The following is a 23,501-nucleotide window of genomic DNA, read 5'->3' on the forward strand; positions in this document are numbered from 1 at the left end:
CCGAACTGTTTCAACCCATGGCCCGTTTAATCTGAACTCGTTTAACCCAAACTTTTCACGATCCATAAGAAAACATTAAATATGTTGCACTTACTTTTTTAATTCTTTACAAATTATACTCGTTAACTATTACTTTATTAGTTCGTTAATAAATGTTTCGTTAACACAATGTAATAAACTTTATTATTAGTTATTAGTTCATCAATATTGATTACTACCTCAGTTCCCTGAAGTTATTTACGTTTACTATTTTGCATGGAATATAATGCAATATTTAACCACTAATATATCCAATTCCATATATGAAAGAATTATAAAATGTTGATATTATGAAAATACACATCGAGACCAATCTAACAAGATCTTATGTGGTAAAATTTTGATGTATATGATAGTGAAAATCTACGGTCAAAGTTTTCATACTTTGGACACATATTTCAAGGCGTAAATAACCTTCAAGAACGGGCCGAGTTGATTAAGCACAAGTTCATATCCGGTCGGGTTCATCTCTAATCGCATTCTAAACGAAACGAGTTATAGTTGGGTCAGTTTGAAACATGTTGGGTTGTAAATGAGTTTAGACAGATTGAATAGGTTCGGATTATATCGGGTTGTGTTCATCGGATAATGGTCTTAAATGGGTCGGGTTGAACATGTTTACCGGGTTATATCGGGTTTAGGTTCTTATCGGTTTAGATTCATACCGTGGATAAATCAATATTTGGATGAAACAGGTAGCGGGTTGAACTTCACATCAGGTCAATTTGGTTCCAAATTATAAAATCACAATATCGTTTTATTACTAAAATTACAATTCTCAATAACATTTAAAATTATAATCTCGGTGCCTTAAATAAGGGGTAAAGACGATAACATGCAAACTTTATAATATTAAAAATTTAAGTTCAATAGAATTAGTGAGTATAGTGTACCAAGTATATAACTTAGTTTAATAATCGATAACAATGAACTAAAAACTAATAAAATTTATCACTTCGTATTAATGAAGCAGTTATTGATGAACTAATAATTAATAATTGATAATGAAGAATTGATATCTAAGAAGTCTCTAAACTTTGTAAATGCATATCTATATATCATATATTCATATTGGTTTAAACAACAACGAGTCTGATAAGTTCAATGTATTGTTAATTAATGAATTAAGTCGATTTTGTTAAAACAATATAGTTTTCGATTAGGCAATTGGTTATAACTTATAAGCTTAAAATGCATCGAATTAGATCAATTTAGTTAATTTAATAATTAATTTGTCAATTGAACACGAGTCAATTAAATAGTGCAAGACTAATAAAATAAAGTGAATACATAAGTTCTATACCACTAAAAGGAATTAAGGACTATAACATGTACAATTGATTACTCTAATAAGCTAAGAACTAATGAATCAATGATCTTAACTAGTTTAAACTAAAACTCTACAAAATTTAAACTGTATAGGGATATAAATATACATCAATGTAATTGCGTAATTATATAAGTACGAAGTACATTACTTTGGAATAATCCAAGCTTTGGGGATATCTTTCCAAAATAATGCATTTTACCTAAAACCTTAATAGCCGGTTAACTATATATTTTTGTTTAAAGGTGTGGGGTTGTGGAGGAGGAGAGAGGCTTCCGAGGAGGGGGGGGGGGGGGGGTGAGAGAGAAATTAAAGAAAAAGTGGGTTATCAACATGTCAAATAATATTTTGGGAAAATACCTTTCAAATTTTTGGATTATTCATGAATTAGAAGCTTAGTGTAATTTCTCTTTATAAAGGCAGATCTTTTGAGTAAAAAAGGTGTCGAATAGTAATATCCTTTATAAACCCTATAAATTTCATAGTAATCACTTCGCGAGCTTTATCAACTCTTTATAGGACAAATTGTTTTACCACCTAAAAAATCAAAAAATTATTTTTTTACTACCTAAAAAACTAAAATTTGTATTTTACCACCTAAAATGAAATTTAAAACTTTCTTTTTACCACCTAAAAATGAAAAAAATAGATGAAATCGTTATGTGGAGGGCCAAAGTAACGGTAATATAAGTAGTATTTTCTCTTTTTCACGATTTAATTTATTTAACTCTCTTCTCTTCTCCTACTTCATTCTTTTTTATGAATTCACATGATATTTTTTTGTCATTAATTCACAAAATTAACAAAATTCAATGGAAATGAAGAGAGGAGGGTGAAAGAGTTAAAGAAAATCGCAGAGAAATTGTATAATATTGGAGGTAAAGTGAACTAGCAAGCCCCCACATAATGATTTCATCTTTTTTTCTGTTTTCAGGCAGGGCCGGTCCTGACATTTTGAGGGCCCTAGGCGAAATAAGGGATTTGGGCCCCTTCCAAAATAATACGTCTTTAACTGAAATAATATATATATATATATATATATATATATATATATATATATGTATATATATATATATATATATGTATATATATATATATATATTGTGAAATCCATTATATTGTTGAATTCAAATCAATAAAAACTTACTATATCTCATTTGCAGGATCCTAGAATTTCAAAATCTGGCTCTATAAAATAAATACTCACTTAATTACAAGATAATTAATATGCGTAAAGAGATATTTTTTGAAAATAAAGGTTCATTTTGAGCATATAAAAATATCAGTTAATTTTGTCTTCATTAAAATGCTTATCTATTTTAAAACTTATAAACCCATAGTCCATCAAATAAGCATTTTTTTGTTCACATATAGTTATATCAATTAGAACTGAGTACTAGAAGTCAAATACTACGTACATAAACTCAACGTAAAACACAAAAATAAAAATATTGACAAAGTTTAAAAAGAAAAGAAAAGAATTAGTAAGGGGAGTCGAACCCTAGACCTCTAGTGGATATCAAAACTTTAAAAGTTACTTTCTACCAATGAGCCAAGGAAATAACATGTGTATTTAACGGTTATTTATTACTAGTACTAAATTACTGGATAGACAATTATTTTGGGCCCCTTTCCGCCTTGGGCCCTAGGCGGTCGCACCCCTCGCCTACCCCCTAGGGCCGGGCCTGTTTTCAGGAGGTAAAAAACAAGTTTTAATTTTTTTATGTGGTAAAAAGTAATTTGTCCTTGTTTATATACCAAAAAGAATTTGACTCATAAGGCATAAAATCATAAAGGGAGTGTAAAAAAAATGGAGGGAAATTAAAGTAGTGGGCTGCACATAACAGTTTCATCTATTTTTTTCATTTTCATGTGGTAAAATATAAATTTTAATTTATTTTTAGGTGGTAAAATACAAGTTTTGTTTTTTAAGATGGTAAAAAACATATTTTATTTTTTATTTTTCTAGGTGGTAAAAAACAATTTATCCATTTATTTAAGGCGGTAAAAAACAATTTGTCCTTATTTATATACCAAAAAGAATTTGACTCATAAGGCATAAACTCATAAGTCATAATCCAATGGAATATTATTCACTAGACTCACAAACTTTACAAGATGAGGCTTCCCAAGCCATCAACTACATATCACGTTATTATGAAAACATACATAAGTACCCGGTTAGATCCCAAGTTGAACCGGGTTATCTTAAAATACAAACTTTTCTATAAGGCGGTCTCTCACAAAACACCACCTTGATATCATATAAGTTAAGTAATGGAACCAATTAGTTAAGCACTTGAACTAATTAGTTAAGCACCGAAATCAATTAGTTAAGCAAAGGAATTAATTAGTTAAACAAAAGAATTAATTAGTTAAGCAATTGAATCAATTAATTAAGTAATGTAACCAATTAGTTAAGAAATTGAACCAATTAGTTAAGCAACCAAAGTGGTCTTTCCGGTAAGGCGGTCTTACACAAAAGTTGCCGATCTTAAAAAGCTCATACCTGAAGATGCTCCAGCTTTACCCGAGTCGGTAGAGCAGATTCTTGAAGATGTTAATACAAAAATTGTGCCTGGCTTAACTCATTGGCAAAGCCCCAACTTCTTTGCTTATTTTCCAGCAAACGCAAGCAATGCTGGTTTGATCGGAGATATCCTTTGTTCGGGACTTAATGCCATCGGTTTTAATTGGATATCCTCGCCGGCTGCCACTACTCAACCTCCCTCAACAATTCCTTTTCTCCGGTGGAGGTGGTGGTGTCATGCATGGTACGTACGTTCTTATTCTATAACTCCAATTTTACACTCACTATAATATATATATCGCCCCATTATTGTAAACACTACGTATATTTACTTTTCTTTTCTTTCGTTTTTTTAAAGGAAACTAAAACCAAGTTGGATATCTTCAACAAAAAAAACCAGAGTTGCTATCCAGTATCCCAAGCATTAGATTTCATCACAAATAGCAAAGAATAAACTATGAATTGATATGTATGAAGCCTTTCCAAGATCATATGATACCAAAAGAAACAAAGACACCGATCGGGATAAACCACATTCCTATAAATTTATCTAGCATCCGAGCCATTACACCATAAGGAACGGATTTTCTCCTACGGAATCGGTATTTGAATGCAACCTAACATTCACATTTCTATACAATGAATTAAAGTAAATATGAAATTAGTGTGTTATACAAAGTAAAGCTCAATAGAAGTAGAAGTGGTTTATTTGGATTGATGAAGAGTTTATTTCCAATTGAGTTTATGTAAAGTCATTCGCCTTCATTCACATCCAATACTAAACTGGAAACAAGGGAGAGAAAGACCTAAATATAAGATGGAGGTTAAGCCCAAGGCAGATTCGGGATCAATAGTTATGTCAATACTCCTTTGCTAACTCATAAGTGACAAATAGATATCTTAGTGTGTTAAGTAGAATATGCTCGTGTATAAGCACGGGATGTATAGAGTGTTGTAAATAAAAAATTAAGATATATAGTCCAATTTGAATTGATAATAAAAATTACAAACAAACCCTCGTAAAACCATATACTCCTATTTCCATAGACAAAATTTGCTTAAGGAAGTAACATGACATTAATTAAATAATAAGAATTTATGAGTTTATTAAAAAAAATACTGAATTTGTACGATTTTAATTGATAATAAGAGGTGTAAAACTACGATCAAAATATATTATTTCAAGTAAGGAAAAATACCTCTCAGCAAATAATTCAATTCCTTTTTGATTAGTTTCTCCAACTATTATTCAAATACCCCACGATCATCAAATCTGAAAAATAAGAAAACTTTATATTAATATCATATCCTATAAATTAAGTAGTACATGACATATCGACTCTATATTGATATTGATTACAAAAATAAACTCTATTGATATTGATTACCAAAATAAGTAGTACATCGTACATGACAAATAGAGTGGCTATGAAATAATGATGAAAGAATAATTTCTGATAAAAGTGTAACTAAAATAGTTTTTTTTTCCCCAAATTCTTATATGAGACTGTCATCACCATCAACTGATGGTGAGACCAGCTCACACTTACCAATTTAGGTATGTTACTTCTATAGTTTAGACATGTTACTTTTTTTTATAATTTTAGAGGAGGTACTTTTTTTAGTTTAAGTATGTTACTTCTATAGTTTATACACGTTACTTTTGTTATACGGAGTAGTTTTAGGGGATATACCTTCTTAGTTTAGGTATGTTACTTCTATAATTTAGACATGTTACTTTTTTTTATATAATTTAAGAGGAAGTACTTTTTTTAGTTTAAGTATGTTACTTCTATAGTTTATACATGTTACTTTTTTTATACGGAGTAGTTTTAGGGGAGATACCTTCTTAGTTTAGGTAAGTTACTTCTATAGTTTAGACATGTTACTCTTTTTTTTAAATAATTTTAGAGGAGGTATTTTTTTAATTTAGGTATGTTACTTCTATAGTTTGGACATGTTACTTTTTTTTTTAATTTTAGATGAGGTACTTTTTTTAGTTTAGGTATGTTACTTCTATAGTTTAGACATGTTACTTTTTTTTATACGGAATAGTTTTAGGGGAGGTACATTTTTAGTTTAGGTATGTTACTTCTATAGTTTAGACATGTTATTTTTTTTTTTTTACATTTTTAGAGGAGGTACTTTTTTAATTTAGGTATGTTACTTCTATAGTTTAGATATGTTACTTTTTTTTATATATAGTTTTAGGAGAGGTACGCTATTGGTTTCGCGCTCGTCACACCATCAAGTTGATGGTGTGACTGGTCTCACAGGAGACGCGCTGTTTTTTTTTTTTTGTTTTCTTGCTTATGATGGATTTCTAACTTTTTTTTGTCTCTAGTCTTTCTCTACAGTTAGGACCTACATTACTGCATCGTACATAGGCCGTTATTAATTGGTTTCAGATAAGAGTGAGCTGGAGAAAATTGGAAATGGAACTTTGAGTGAATACTTCTTACTAAGGCCCTGTTTAGTTCACCTTATTTCCACTTATTTCAGGAAAAATAAGTTCAGATAAGTTCAGATAAGTTCAGTTAAGTTCAGATAAGTTCAGATAAGATAAGTTCAGGAAAAATAAGGGTTGGCCAAGTACAATTTATAACTAAAATAAGTTTTGATAAGTTCTAATCAGTTCAGATAAGTTCAGATAAGTTCAGTTAAGTTCAGATAAGTTCAGATAAGATAAGTTCAGGAAAAATAAGTGGAAATCAGGTGAATAGAACGCAGCCTAAATGTACTTGAACAGCGAATAACCGACAATTAAGACTCGAATAGATCGATGTTTAACTTCAATACGATTCCTATAGCCGAATTAATTGTTGTTAGGACTTCTTCTTTACTTTTCGACACTCGAATTATATGCTACAGTCCATGACAAACATTCCAAATTTCAACTCAGATCAACCAAACCTAATTCCAGCCCATAGTCGAATCTAAAATCCAAGCAACAATCCCAACAAAATAAGTTTAATATGATCATCGTTTTTACTTCATGACATAAGCGAAAAACAATGCCACCAAATTTACTGATAACGCCATTGTATATATGTTAAGATAGAGTTATAGTAGTATTATACTACTAATAGTATCCTAATATATGTAGAGTTATGATATTAGAGTTGAGTTTGAGTAGAATATCTTGTACGAAGTATTATAATACGTTAATCAATTTCTGATAGTTCAGTAGGAACTCGCCTAAGGATCTCGCCTTTGTAAACTTGCTTAATGATTATATCTTCAATGTAGTGTCTGACATGGATCAATTACTTGCTTATATTCCACGTTGCTTAGTTTATCCAACTCAGGATCTCCTTAACTTAGCATTATCCCTCTAAGGATCTCGGAACCTATTATGCAACATAACTTAACCAATTGTCAGGAGTTTGCTTTGTCATCATCAAAACTTTAGGGTCAACAATTTCCTTAATTATTTTTTATTTTTTATATGGAGGGCTTTTAGGTTCCTGAACAGAAGCACCAGTTCCTACAAATTAATTCTTCCCACACAAAGTTTATTATTTGAGCATGTCCAAGGAATGTTCCTAATCGTATCTTATGAGTGTATAGAAAAAATATTCGACTTATTTATACGAATTTAATTGATAATAAGAAGTGTAAAATTACGATGATATAGATCACAACATATATTTCAACTAAGGAAAAATATCTCTCGTCAAGTAACTAAATTCCTTCTTCGTCAATTGCTCCGACTACTGTTCAAATACCTCTTATCAACTGACGATCGTCAAATCTGACAATAAGGAAACTCTTTATATATAGGATTGATTAAAAAAAATAAGCAGTGTAGTACATGACAAATAGAATAATTAAAGAGACTATTGTAGTATGAAGCAATGTCATCTATCTTAATATTTTAAAACAGGAGGATTTGCATGCCACTTGTCACCGCCTCAAAATCTCCTTTATTTTTTTTATACATTTTAACTTATTTTGTACAACTCTCCCTAAATATTTAATTTGAAAAACTTTTAACATTCTTAAAACTCTCAGTTAATCAATGCTTGATTACTTAGTTCATTTCCCCTTCAACTTTTATATCAACATAATTATTTAATTTCATTAAAAATATATATATATACCGTGCATAGCACGGGCCAAAAAACTAATTATATCTCTATAAAACTCTACGTAGAAATAAATATATAATAATAGAAGTGGCATATAAAATTATAAATCTCAATAAAATTCTAGGTAGTTTTTTTTTGTTCTATAAAGCTCTAGTTAATTTGCACTTGCCCTTGTATCACACAATTATTTTTTGCCACCCGCATTGCTTAATCCTTAATCTATTTCTTCTTGCATATAGACTAAGAAACTCCTAATGCAAAAGAGTAGTGACATCAGTAGAATTATTCAAATTAAACCCTCCACAAAGCAACTACAATTGTCGCAAGTCCAAGATCTGGAAAGGACTCAAGAGCTTTCTTGCGATACACCGTCTTGATACCCGCCACCCCCATTGCTAGTTTTGATGAATATTCCATACTCCTTTTCAAATGGGTCAATTTTGACATATCCGAAATTAGTTAACTGTTAGTTTCACGGAGATCCACAAGAGGGGGAGTGAATTGATCTTTTTGCAAATTTAACAAGTATACGCAATATGAAACATAAAATCGTAAATAGTGCAAGCAGGATTTAGTGTGGAAAACTCTCTATGCCCAATAGAGAGGAAAAATCACAGCCCCGTAGGGACTTAAAAACTCTTTTACTAATTAGGCAAAAAACTCAGTTTACAACTAATTCTACCAGGGCCACAATCATGTAGATCTTCTCCTATTACAGATGACTATGAACAATCCCTCTATTGTTCCTTTCCCAATGAAACAGTCCCTCAACTGTTCCAACTCACATATCTCTTTAGAGATCTTCACTCTAGCACTGTAAGCTTGACTCAGGCTTAACATACATCAATTCAACTCTAGAATAAAAAAACAATTAACAACTAAGATAAACGCAAGATATAAGACCACGCAACTTTTTTTTTTTTGCTAAACAAGAGAGAATAATATTAATTGAATCAACAATTACAACTTAAGCCAACTCCAAGTCATAGAAACCAACTAGGTTGGACTCTATGCCCTTGGAATCAGCACAAAACAAAGCTAGAACAAGCTCTAAAAAATAGCCAGAATGCCTAAAAGGCTATTACAAAGTTGTAAACCAGTCACTATCCCTCTTGCTTACATGCTTTGGCAAAACTACTTGAATTCTGCTCTTAACCATCTGCTTCAAAGTCTTCACACTATGACTGACAGTGGGAATAGTACTATCCCAAAAACTAGTGTTTCTACATTTCCAGATCAGATAGACAGCAGCACCCATAGCTGCAAAATAAACTTGCTTCCTGAACCTTGAAGCTCTACTTTGTCTAGCTTTCCTGAGTAACTGAACCAAAGTGCCATTAATAGAGAAGCCAACCCACCGATGAACTGCTATAATAATTTGCCTACTATACTGGCATTGAAAGAATAAATGCTGATGAGTCTCATCATCCAGCCCACAAATCAAGCAATTAGCAGATTGACTAATGCCTATCTTTGCTAGTTTTTCTGTAGTCTGAAGTCTGGATTGAACAGCTAACCAGCAAATGAATCTATGCTTAGGAACATTCAGTCTATTCCATACCATTTTATCCAAATGCACCCTTGGCTTATTCCCAACTAATTTCTCATACACTTGTTTTACTGAATACTGAGGCATGTTTTCAAACTCTGCAAGAGTAAAAAACTGTTTTAGTTTCTCCTTTGTATTACAAACTTGTTTCCAGTACCAGCTAGCAGAAGAGCCAGGCTGATACTCCCACCAATCCCCATCCTTTAAGTAAACTGAATTGATCCACCTGATCCAGACATTATCCTGCTTCTTGACTAAAGCCCATACATATTTTCCCATAAAGGCAATATTCCAAATCTGAACATCTCTAACCCCAGACCTCCATTTTGCTTGTCACTACAGACCTTATCCCAAGCTATGTTGCTTGGTTTATGACTGAAAGCATGACCACTTCATAGGAAGGCTCTACATATCTTCACTATATCCTGTAGAACACTTTTTGGAAGCACATATATCTGAGCCCAATACATATGCAAACTTAACAACACTGAGTTAACTAGCTGCATTCTTGCTGTGTAGGATAAGTTCCTAGAACTCCAAACTTTGATCCTGGTTATGATTTTGTCCACCAGATGAGCACACTAAGCCACATAAATCTTCTTAGAGCAGATAGGAACTCCCAAGTATTTAAAAGGAAGCATACTTCTAGAAAATCCAGAAACATCCACTACCCTCTGAATATCATCTTCTTGCATACCATGACAATAGATAGAAGATTTTTGTTGATTTGCCCTTAAACCAGAAGAATTAGAAAACAGTTTGAAAGCTTGGAGCGATAGATAGATAGACTGATAATCACCCTTGCTACAAATGATCAGATCATCAGCAAAACATAAATGGGTAAGACCAATCCCCTTACATCTTGGGTGAAACTGAAACTGAGGCATAGCACTCACTCTATTCAGGATTCTAGACAGATATTCCTTACAAATGACAAACAACAGAGGAGAGATAGGATCTCCTTGCCTCAAACCTCTCTGGGAATTAAAGAAGTCATGCATAGAACCATTCAGCATCAGGGAGAACATGGGAGTAGAAACACATTGCATGACCATGTCAACAAATTGCTTAGGGAAATCCAACAATTCCAGCATCTCTTGTAAGAAATGCCAATCAACAATATCATAGGATTTTTGAAGATCAATCTTCATAAGGCAACTAGGCTTAACCCCTTTCCTCCCATAATGCCTAACTAAGTCTTGAACAACCATAATATTATGCACTATGTACCTTCCATGAACAAATCCTCCTTGATTCTCCAAAATAAGATCAGGAAGAACTTGTCTTAATCTCCCACACAAGACTTTTGTTATGCACTTATAAATGGTGTTGCAGCAAGAGATTGGCCTGAACTCACTCACATCTTTTAGACATTTAGTCTTAGGAATGAGAGTAATCACAGTGTGGTTCACCTCCTTCAAGATTTTGCCTTGCTGCAACATATCAAGTATAGCTGCAATGACTTCATCCCCAACAATATGCCAAGCATCTTTATAAAAATAGGAACCAAAGCCATCTGGACCAGGAGCTTTAATACCTGGAATTAGGAATGGCAATGGGTAGGGTCTGGGTAGGGTCTAGCAATACCAGGACCCGGACCCTAATTTTTTGACCTATACCCATACCCTACCCTTACCCTATAGGGTCTAGAATTACAAGACCCTTACCCGGACCCTATGGGTCTAATAGGGTATGGGTAGGGTCTAGGGTCCGGAGCGGGTCCGTATTGCCTATTTTTTCTTTAAAGTTTTTCAATATTTTTTATATCCAACCATATGTAATGCACAAAAAAAATACAAGACAAACGATTAATTTGACATTTTAAAATAAATAAATCCTAGTGCCCCAAATCATCCTTGTATTTCCTTAAACATATTACAATTTAATGTACTAAGGTCACGAATTAAAAAAATCTCAGGTTCTCAAGTACACAATGTCAATGTTAGAGGTTTTTTTGACTAGTGAGTGGTAGTGTTGGATGGTTGTTAGAGGAGTAAATGTGATTTTGTGGATTGCCTTAAGATTATGTGTTATTTTTATATTTCTTTAATGAAATTTGAGCGGATTTAGTTTAGGATCTGGGTAGGGTATGGATCTTAAGGGTCTATGGGTAGGGTCTGGGTAGGGTAAGGGTCTGAAAAAGTTGGAACCTTACCCTACCCTATTCGATACATCATATACCCATACCCTACCCTTACCCTATAGGGTCTAGAAAATTAAGACCCATACCCTAATTTTAGGGTAGGGTCTGACAGGGTCAGGGTAGGGTCCTGGACCCGTTGCCATCTCTACCTGGAATAGAGAAAAGAGCCTTCTTAACTTCTTCTGCTGTATAGGGAGCACTGAGAATAGCTTTATGATGATCCATACAAACTGGTCCCTGCTGAACCACCTCCCTGTTTATTGGTGTTCTATTATAAGAAGTACTACCTAATAGCACTTTATAATAATCCAGGAAAGCTTGAGACACCCCATCAGCTGTATCTTTCCATTCTCCTTTCATACCATAGATGCTATAAACTTGGTTCTGCATCTTCCTGTTCTTGATGCTCTGATGAAAAAGGGAAGTATTTTCATCCCCATCTTTAAGCCAAGACAATTTTGCTTTCTGGCTGAGAAAAGCCAGATAAGCTTTATGTTTCTCCTTATAATCCTGAATTGCAGTCAACTCTGCATCTGCAACACCTTGATCAGTAGGATTATTATGCATTGCACTTTGTGCATTCACCATAGTCTGATAGGCTCTCAAATCTGCAGCATGGATATCAGTAAAACCTACTTTATTCAACTCCTTAAGAGCCTGTTTCACTCTTTTCAGCTTATTAAGCAAGATGAACATTTTAGTCCCAAATATCTGTGTGTTCGAAGCCTGCTGAACAGTGTCTGAAAACACAGTTGAAGACTTCCACATAGTAAAGTATTTAAAGGGTTTCTTCCCTCCATCATCTCTGGGGTACACAGAAAGAAGCCCAGGAGAATGATCAAAATGACCTTCTGGCATAAAACACACTTCAGCAACTGGAAAACAAGATTGCCAAGCATGATTAGCCATATATCTATCAATTTTTGAAAAAACTCTGTTATTACCTTGTTGCTTGTTGTTCCAGGTAAAAAGATTACCCACACATTTAATATCTTCCATACCACAAGCATGCATACAATTGCTCACATCCACAATATCACTATGTCTTACAGGGGCTCCAATTCTCATCTAGAGCCATAACACAGTTGAGATCCCCACACACAATCCAAGGATCTTGAGTATTAAGCAACAACAAATCCCTCCATAGATCTTGTCTCTTACCAGCATCATTAAAAGCATAAACAAAAGTGCAATAAAAAGCTTGCCTACCACTTACAGGAGTAACATGGCAGTGAATAAACTGACTGGATGCAGCAACAATATTAACTGTGAAGCAACCAGCCTTCCAAGCTACGATAATTCTACCACCAGAGTGATAGCTAGAATTGCTAGTAAAACACCAGTTTGCAAAGACATTCTGGTAAAGCTTACCTAGATTAGAGATCTTCACCTTATGCTCCAAGAGTCCCACCAAACCCACTGCATACTTCTCAATGAAGTGCTTAACCTCATTCTGTTTCTGTATTGAGTTTAGACCCCTTACATTCCAAGCTAACACTCTATCCATTAGAGTTGGAAGAGTTCCCTCATCCAGGCATCACTATCCTTTGTTCATCCCCCTGACATTGTCCTCCTACCAATCCTTCATTATCAACTAATGGAGCCTCTAACACCTGAAAAGCATTAGATGTTCTAACTGGAGTCTCTAGACCAACTCTCACCCTGATTGGCCTCAAAGATCTCTGAAACCCTTCTTGATCCACAATAGGACTGACCACATTGTCACCCTGTACAGTTGTTTGAATTGGAACTGTTACAGGTTGTGGAGCTTTCCTAACCCAAACCCTCTTCTGACCTTGTCTACATTCAGTCTGTGGATGGCCAAACATCTTGCATTTAGTGCACATTGTTGGCCTCCACTCATAAAATAGAGAAACTCTCACCATAATTCCATTCTCATCTCTAAAAGAGATAAAATCAGGTAATTCTTGAGACAATGGCACATCTACCATGACTCTAGCAAACTGAAATTTATCTCTACAGATTGTGGCCTGATCTCTCCTGAGTGGATTGCCTAATTGTGTCGCAATCTTAAACAATGCCTTTTCCCCCCAATATTTGAAGTTTAACTTCAATTGCACCCATATTGGCACATATTGAAGCTCTGGTTTATCCATGTTCATATCAGGGTTCCAAGGTTTCAGAATAAGGGGTTTGCTATCAAAGAAATAGTGTCCTTTCAACACCTTATCTCTCGAGTCCATAGTAAGAAATCTCACCAGAAAAACCCCCTTTCTCACCATTACAACCTTGTCAACATTCAGCTGTTTCCATATCCTTCGAATGAAACCCTCCATGACATTGATAGGAGGATTAGCCCCCAAAATGTAACACACCACAGCTGAACTCCAAAAATCAATTTCAACAGGGTTACTCTCATCACTGTGAAATTCACTAACATCAATATTATCTTAATCAGACTATTCTGGATTCATAGGTATTTCAACATTGTTATCAATAATAGGTGCAATATCAGTATCAGCAGCTTCATCAAATTGATGCAATATAGGAATTTAAATCGTACCCACTGCCATATTAGATCGAGCATTACCTTGTTTCATCTGATTTGCCGAGCCATGAATCACCTCCATAAACTCATTAAACGAATGCCTCATTTCTGATCGAGTTTGAAGATGTTGTAACCCTGATTTTGGCGTGAAAATTTCATTTTCGACTCCAAAATCCATTGCTTCTACCCCCATAACCTCCTCAATACTGCATTTTTTCAAAGCTTGAGAATCCGATGATGGTCCTCGAGGTTTGCCTTTGCCATTTCCATGCTTGCTGCTTGCATGGCTACTGTGCACGTTAAGCTAACATGCACCGAGAGAAAACTTGGCTATAACGATGTTGATTATGATAGTTAGCAAACATAAAATGGTGGCAGCTAAGCTTGACCACACAACTTAGTACTGCTTAATATGAGAACAGGAACAGACTCTAATCCAAAGGTTAAAGATGATACTTGAATGCTCCAGTTTTTGCTAATAAGTCTGATAATTGAATATGAAGAACTTGAGGCTTATTTATAGTTATTCTGTAGATTTAACCTAAACTCCCTAGACTCTAACTTTACACGAGTTAGGACTCTTTAAGAGATAGAACTTCGCCTGAATAACTTAATGCTAACCAGGATTAGATAATCTCAAGATCAATAATTTATCTTTACAATCTTGAGAGTTATAATACAACTTAATCATTTTAAGTATTATCTTCAAGTACGACTCTAACTTCCCAAGAAGATTAGGACTTAGGTATGATAAGTAGATTTTAATCATTCTTTTTATGAGACTGAAATACCTAAGTGACTTGATATCAATTGGACCTTATGCAGACGTTGTTCCCATACTTAGCAGTTACCAGTATACATCAGTCTTGTACCTTTTAGAGTTTCCCATATATTTCCTAAGGCTGCTTAGACACTTGATCATTTATCCATCTTTATGTGATTCTTGATTACTTCTGCCGAGGCTGCTTCTCTGAGTCTCTTGCTCATATCCCATTTATGAGGTTCTTCTTTGTCCATTTGTTGTTACTTTGCAACCTGTTCCTGATGTCACTAGTATTGTTTGTGAGTACAGCTAAACTTGTCATCATCAAAATCATGGAGTCAACAATTTTCCCCTTTTTTATGATGGCAACCTTTCAACTTGATAGATATAAAAACACACCATATGCAGTGATGTTTTTAATGTTTGGACACAAATGATAAATGGAAACAGACAGTAAAAAACATAAGGATTGAACCAAGTATGATAAAAAAAAAACATAATGAAGCAAGTTTCCAAGTATATTCCCCCTTTGGAAGAATAAAAAAGGTTCGCTCTCTATTGAAAATTATGGAACAAGTGAACGCAGAAGAAGAGAACTGAATCATTTTACCCTTCTAGATAGAGAGCCACATTGCAGCTCAAGTCAGTCAACGAGTTTGACCGCACCCCTGCAAGCAAGATAAGAAAAAATGCAATAGAGAAAACAAGGCAAGCAAAGGTCCTGCAGGTTATTGTAGGCCAATTAGGAAAAGCGCACTACTGAGCATTAGTCATTACAAACCAGGCACTTAAAATTGTGTAGAAGGGCGCAAAATAAAAGAAATTGTTCATGGGTAAGCAGAATATGTGGGGTGGGGGGGTTGGATCATAAGTTAATAGGCTGGTAGGATTAGGCTGGAGGAGAATGAGGGGCAGCTTCCTCAGTTTGGATCACATCAGCAAGGCGTTCAATAATGTCTTTGAAGAACTCATCTTGATCCGCCTGCATCGGCACCATCAGCTCCTGAAGAGTTTTAACAGAGGAAAGGAGAGTTGTGATGTCCTTCTGCAGTAGGTCCACCTTGGCCATCAACAGGGAGAGGGGACCATCTTGGGAAAAAGCTGCAGATTGGGTTTCCTCTTCCTTTTCTGAGTCTGAATCTACTACCCTGTAGACCTTAGGAGGAACACCGTTTGAGGAACTGACAATTCTGCTGATACGCCTGATAGGTAGTGTGGAAGTTGGAGAGTGAGGGTTGGTGTAGACACCTACTTTTGTCCCCGTGCCCTCAAGGGAAAGGTTCGATGATGAAAGCGTAAATCTCCACTTGACAACGCATCTCCTATAAAATAAACGAGTCTCGATTCCCCATTTCATTTCACCCGAAACCTGCTATTTATGGAAAACCTGCTAAAAATAGTAACTGCCGTAAAAGGTAGCTTCTAAAAGTGGCAAATCGTAAAAGATAGAAACCTGTCAGAATTAGGTGTTGCATTCCAACATAAATCCTAAATGAGATAGAAAACTGCGAGAATCCTATTCCTAATATGATTCAGAAATAAGAGTTACGTATTAATTAAAATCCTAACGAGCCTAGAGTTCGTAACGGGCCCAGACGCATTCCGTCATAAAATTGATACGCGCTAAAAGACTCGAATTAATCTCAAACTCTACGGATTTCAGGAATCCGAATCTGACTAAAGAAAAAAGCCCAGACCCTATTTTCAACGCCTGGTTCTGGGCGCCGGCCTGGGCGCTTAAAGTACATGGGTACGTGTTTTTTCCCAATTCTTTGTGGATTAGAACTCTGCAATTCTATCTTTCCACGAACTCTTCCCTATAAATAGGCCCCTAAATTCGACGTGAAAGAACACACAACAACACACAATTATATTCTGAGTATTGACTCCAACCCTTAGCCTAAGCCTCTCGCTGCGAAACTGTTCACGCGTTCTGTCGCAATCGATCCATAAATCGAACAGAACGTATCCTGTCCCATAATTGAGATTCGTTAAATAAAAAGGAGAAATAGCAAAGTCAAAGTGGTTAGTTTTCTGAGAACCGTGACGCACCTCTCAAGGGTGCGTCGTGATGTGTCCCTTTTCGATGATTTAACTGCTTTCCTCGCCCTTTTTATGAACTGTTAAACTAACCTAATCTGATTGTTCTATCACGCCTAACAAATATAATATTTTTGGGAAATCGAATTATCATGCTAGGTCCCTTAATGCTATTTAAATTAGATAATCACGATTGAATTAGTACTATATGTTGCATATCGCTAAAATCAATTCAGATTAGTTTGATAGTTAACGCATGTCCCTTCAATTATTTATGCTGAGCTAGTAAGGATATCCTGCCTCTGGAGTTATCGACGAGCGAAGTACTCCTCTCGGTAGTTACAGTCCCCCGAACCCTCAATCTCTACCTTGCGGGTGTATATTGAGAGATCCCCACACCAGGGATCACAAGGGAACCTACGGCCGTCGTGGTCAAACATAATTGCACTCCCTTTATGTCACGATAACCGGGTTTTGTCAGTTTTTCTCATTATCGTTAAAAACTGAATGGCGACTCCTATATTACTAGTCAATTGGTTATATACTCACAAGAAATCCAATTACACTTGATTGAATAAAAAGAATCGTCACACTCACGAGGGACAAGGTCACGCATTAGCCTCGCGCTTTTTCGACCCCCTCACAGTGGCGACTCCACTGGGGATAGTGAAGGAAATACTCGTGCTTGTAGGTAATCAAAATAGCCGAAGGGTGAAACGATCCTACCCCGCGTTTATTTCCCCATCAAGTTGGGACGACCTGAAAATCAGCATATTAATGTGAACGGACAGAACATCATAACGAATCTCGGCTCCCTCGGGAGTTGGGACTAAGGATACCTTTTTTCGCCAATAGGGGGGGTGCATACGCCGCGCATGTTTCCCACTCGGTACTTGTGCAGGTAGTACACCTATCCCGAACCCAATCGCTCGCCCATTAGGTCCCTCTCGCCTGCATGCCCCCTTGGCTTGCACTTGCGGGTTGGCCTCTTGAGCGAAATTTGTCTGTTGAAGACACTACCTCGACCGGGGCATGTGTTGGATCTACGATAGAAGCGGTACCAAGCCAGGCGCAAATAAACTACCCATAGAAGCCTATCATAAACTACGTGGCATATTTAATTTTCAAATCCATGTTTGTAATGTAGTTATGTGTAGCGAAATATGTGATTGTGTGTGACAAACTATCCTAGAAAACCAACGACCTTAAAAACTGCCCAAACATTCATAGACTAATTGGCCAAAGAGTTATACCGAAACACGTGTTCCGCAAACCCGAATGATCGCCACAAAATAAGCGACGCCCGGGATGGCCTGTGACGAATCCCACAAACGCTGTTACGCGTAAAGGACGTTATTAGGCAAGCACGCAAATCGAAGTCGCATAAATAGAAGACAGAAAACGAGAACCAGCCAGGGACGAATTTTCAACGCCCCTGGCTGGGCGCCAGAATTTCTCACGCCCCTTGCTGGGCGCTGAAGTTGCCGCTTGGCCTTCTGGTCAGGCGCAGCAGCCTCGGTCGAGGGCATAAGAAAAGCACTCGATTTCAAAAAGCGACTCGTGAAAAAACAACTCTTTGTGTCATTGTTGGGCCTCCTACGACGGTAATGCTCGGCACCAAAACTGAACATGCTAACAACTATGAATGTCACACGGGCAAGTGTTTCGAAAATCCAAAGAATGACCCAAATAAAAAAAAACCAAAAAGTGTACCGACAAAAGAAAAGGTGAAAAACCAACTTAGAGAGTCGAAGTCTAGACTAAGTGATGCTTGAAACTTTGGGAACCTAAACTTTAGCTTATCTTATGCCTAGGACTGGTCCTGCCACTTGGTGCCGATAAGGGAATCAACGGTTAGTGCGTCTCGAAGATACATCGCCAACACCAGATTTAGTAACTCCAAGCTCCGTCCGTCGTCCCTCATTTCAAGGATCTCCGCTTCCCCAACCTCGATTCGCACCTTCAAACATGTCCATCGAAGATTTGCGAGACCAGATGGTCCAGATGACCCAACTTATGGGTCAACTGAAAATGGAAAACGAAGCTTTAGCGGCTGCACAAGCCAAAAATGACCTCGAAAACGAGAAGAGGATTGAAAAAATGGTCCTACAGCAAACCATGGGGAGCAAATACTTCTCCCTCGATCCTGAACCTTTTCCTGGAAAATTACCAGCCCTTCTTCCTCAGAAACTTCCTCTTCGTCTTCCAGCCCTTCACCCCCTTCATCCTCTGGTGAGGTGTATCCCCTGCAGTTGATTTCCCCACACAAACCACTCCATCAACGATACTCAGACTAATGTCATTCAGGCAGGATCGAGACAGTATGTGAGCTTGGGTAAGTGTTTCTGAGTTGTAGCTGGTGAGGTCGACCCCAACCTTCATCATTGGATTGAAGTTTCCTTCTCATTTGCATTTTGTATCCATATTTCCACGGTATCCTTACGCATAAAAAACCCCACATTCTCATCAAACCAACATCATTTACCAATTCTACTCTCTTCTTCGTACTAGGATTTTCATGATACAACCTAAATACCTCGGGAATCATAACATCTTTCATAATAGAATCATCAAAGAAGTCATCAACCAAATCCATGTAGTTGGTTTCATCACTACCATTTACCCTCACATTAAAACTACGATCATTGTAATGACATAAAAACCAAATTGCACCCATCCTATACAAACAGTAAACGCAACATAGAACTTCAAATTCGTGAACTTAAGCATATGGAAAATAACATAACACCACCACATACTTTGTACTACCACTAACAACCCAAAATTCTCAATTCAAACAAATCATGGAAAAAACCCCGATTTCATCAAAACCATAACCCTAATTACATCAAAATTCGTAAAAAAAAAAATGGCACCTAAAACAAGAAACGAATTGAATGAGCTTACCTTGACACAATTTTGATGAATGCGCAGCCACAAATTTTAGTCCTTTTCTCCCAGCACCCACTTTTGTAGAACTCGCGAAATTTCTAGATTTTTGAACCAAATTGTCAATCTTTTTGTGGGGATTTACTTCGACTAACTATTGCGAGTTGGTTTAAACAAATCCCAGCGAATTTCTTACGTTATCACTCTTTGGTTTTGGTATTCAAGTTCTCTCTAATGGTGTAAGAGAACAGAGAAATGTCGAGGAAGGAAGTTGGGAAGTTAGGTTTTGATTTTTTTTTTTGTTTTGTTATGTTATGGCGCCAGAATGGGGAAGTAAGGGCAAAAAGGTAAAAACATACTAACGGAGGGTTAACGTCCATCAGCCAAAAGGGCATTTTGTGATATTATTGCATACGTCAGGGGTGTTTGGTGCAATCTGGAAACTTTAGAGATATTTGGTGCATTAAAGAAAACCTCAGGGGCATTTCATGAAAAATCCGTAAAATTTATTTATTTTACATTTTTACTTACTTTGCACAGGTAGTACATGTGAAGCAGTGGTGTGCACTCTAGCAGCGGCAAGGGACCGTGCCTTGGGTGTTCACGGTGAAGAAAAGATAACAAAATTGGTGGTGTATGCTTCGGATCAAACCCATTTTACTTTCCAAAAAGCATCTAAACTTGTAGGTATTCCCCCTCGAAACTTTCGAGTACTTCCAACTTCGTCCCTCACAGACTTCGCATTATCGCCCGACATATTAAGGAAAGCAATTGTGGAAGAGATCTTACAAGGTTTGGTACCTTTGTATGTTTGTGCTTCTCTTGGGGCAACTGGTTCAGCTGCGGTGGACCCTATAGATGGTCTTGGCAGAATTGCTAGAGCCTTTGATGCCTGGCTTCACATTGACGCCGCTTTTGCAGGTAATTTACCCATCATTTTATTTACTCCATCCGTACCATGGCTCCATTTAATTTTTCACGGTGTCCCAGACATAATTTACAAGGTAATATCTCTAATTTTACAACTGTAAAAATCATCAGAAGTCTTTTTTACAACACAACATAAGTTGATATTCCAAAAACACAACATCATAAAATGTTGATATTCCTAAAACATAAATTGAAACAAATTTAACCAGATTTCATCAGATTATATTAATTCTTATAGGCGAACGAGAAGTCACGGTCCAAGTTTTTAAACTTGACTCAAAACAATTTTAGGGTTGGAGGGAGTACAACGTACCTGAAGATATCATTCAGGTCATTATATTTTAAGCTTTTCTCGAACAGGAAGCTTCAAATTGCATGCCCTGAAATAAGTTTGACTTTTCAAGATGTGTGTTTTAAACATGAAAAACAATGTTCAAACAACTAACAATTTTTTTTTGTGTGGCAGCAATTACAGACAAACAAGTTGTTGTTTACTGATTGATTTGATTTTACAGGAAGTGCTTGCATTTGCCCAGAATATAGACACTATCTCAATGGAGTAGAATATGCTGATTCAATCAGCATGAACCCACACAAATGGTTGTTAACAAACATGGATTGCTCCTGCCTATGGCTCAAGAACCCAAAAATACTCGTGGATTCCCTTTCCAGTAAGCCTGAAATCCTTAGAAACAAAGCTACAGAATTAGAGAATGTAATAGACTACAAGGATTGGCAGATTGCTTTAAGTCGTCGTTTTCGAGCTCTCAAACTTTGGATTGTGATACGTCGACATGGCTCAACTGAATTGATATCCCATATACGAAGTGACATAGAGTTAGCCAAGTTTTTTGAATTGTTGATTAACACAGATAAGCAATTTGAGTTGGTCGTGCCTCGCAAATTTTCATTGATTTGCTTTATATTAAAGCCAGTTGGAAGAGACGGAAATGGGACTGTGATAAACCAGAAATTGTTAGAAGCAGTGAACTCGAGTGGCCGAGCTTACATGACTCATGCTGTCATAGGAGGCACATTTGCTATACGTTGTGCTATTGGAGGCTCCTTGACAGAGAAATGTCATATCGCAAGTCTTTGGAATCTCATTCAGGAAAAGGCTAGAAGCGAGCTTTAGACCTAGCCATTCTCCCCTCATCCCCTCCTCCTTCTAGAATTCTCTTTCTTTTGATACTTTACCTTAAACGTACTTACTCTATTTTTTTCGAAAAGTAGACTAGCTTTTACCATTTTGTTATTGTTTATTTTAGTTATTGTCTTTTAATTTCAATAACTCCATATGTTGTGAACTGAGCAGTGGTAGATACAAGATTTCAATAATTATTGTATGAAATAATATATCGCATAACAAAGATTACTTAGGGTTAACTTGAAAATTTGTGGAACCACAGTAGAATCATTACCAATGGAATGTTGTTGTTTCTGTTGGAATTCTTGTGAAAATATCCAATGAAAAGAGGGTAAAATGAGAAGCGTATTTTTGTCCCACATTGAAAGAAATTTTCATAGTCTCCTTGTTTATGTATTTAATTTGGGTGTAGGTGTAACTCTTGTTTGAGAAAGTGTGAGAGTGGTATGGGTGGATACAAAACAAACGCGCGTGCGCCGGCCGGCCGGGTCGAGCTTGGGCCACGGGCCGTGGTCCTTGGGAATGCGATGCGCGGGCGTGGGGTGGATTTTGTGTGCCTTACCTATTCATTTTGATACCATATAATTTTAATTAAAAACTTGTTACGGGAATTTGTACTTGATTACGTAACAGTTGGATTAATTAGCTTTAACGACGTCCATTATAGCCATTGATGACTTTGTCCCTTTTTTGGTCGTTACAACCTTTATTGTTTTTCCCATTTTTCGTTGTTTCCCTCCCTGACTCTAATTACTTAATCAGATTTTTGTAACTTCCAAAAACACAGACCACAAACACCTTTCCAGAAAATCAAATTAAACACAAAGCTTTCTCTCTAAAATTGCTCTCGATTTTGGGCATATGTTCTGACTCCATCCGATTTTGTGAGTGCACACAAACTTGGAGTTGCGCTAATCCTGGAGGCGACCTGTAACACCCCGACCTCTAATTCAATTATTAAAGCATAATTAGCAGCGGAATTAACCTAATTGGTCGGGACATTACCTGCTGTAACTTCCTTTTTGGAAATTACAAGGCAAACATCAATCATAAGCTATTAATTACTCCAAAAAGTATATATATATAATCCTTTATAATACCAAAATGAAAGTACATAACTTACTAAAAGTCTTTAAATTAAAACTATTAAACTATTAAAACTGTAAGCATAAACTAGGTGGATAAATTAAAGTGAAATTCCTCGCCACTACTCGCGTCCATCGTCCCCATCAGTACCTAAAACAGAAAACAAAAACGGTGAGCCGAAGACTCAGTAACGAACTATTCTAGCAACGTAAATTCATTTTATTTAATAAGACAGGGAGAATAGAATATAGTAAAACATTTTATAAAGTCCTTTATTTAATTCATTCATAACTTTAGGGTGCACATGCTAGCCGTGGCAAGTATGACATGGTGGAACGTCTTCCACGATGGACCGCTGTCCATAAAACATAGGGCCTTGGCCCGAAAACATGAGAGCCTTGGCTCAATGGGCGGATGCCCCATGGGTACATGCATGACCGAGAATAGTAACCTGTGAA

At 36.2% G+C, this 23,501-nt stretch overlaps 1 non-coding gene and 1 pseudogene across 1 annotated transcript; one reads left to right on the top strand and one right to left on the bottom strand.

Moving 5' to 3' along the window:
• The first annotated feature begins 3,447 nt into the window (after positions 1–3,447).
• Positions 3,448–21,945, top strand: LOC110794234 (phenylacetaldehyde synthase-like; annotated as a pseudogene).
• Positions 4,362–4,500, bottom strand: LOC130471214 (small nucleolar RNA snoR80). Its single transcript, XR_008931875.1, has one exon. It is a non-coding gene; the product is annotated as a small nucleolar RNA snoR80 (small nucleolar RNA).
• Positions 21,946–23,501: the final 1,556 nt, after the last annotated feature.

Source organism: Spinacia oleracea, chromosome 3 (genome assembly GCF_020520425.1).
Source record: "Spinacia oleracea cultivar Varoflay chromosome 3, BTI_SOV_V1, whole genome shotgun sequence".
In the NCBI taxonomy this organism is placed as follows: Eukaryota; Viridiplantae; Streptophyta; class Magnoliopsida; order Caryophyllales; family Amaranthaceae; genus Spinacia; species Spinacia oleracea.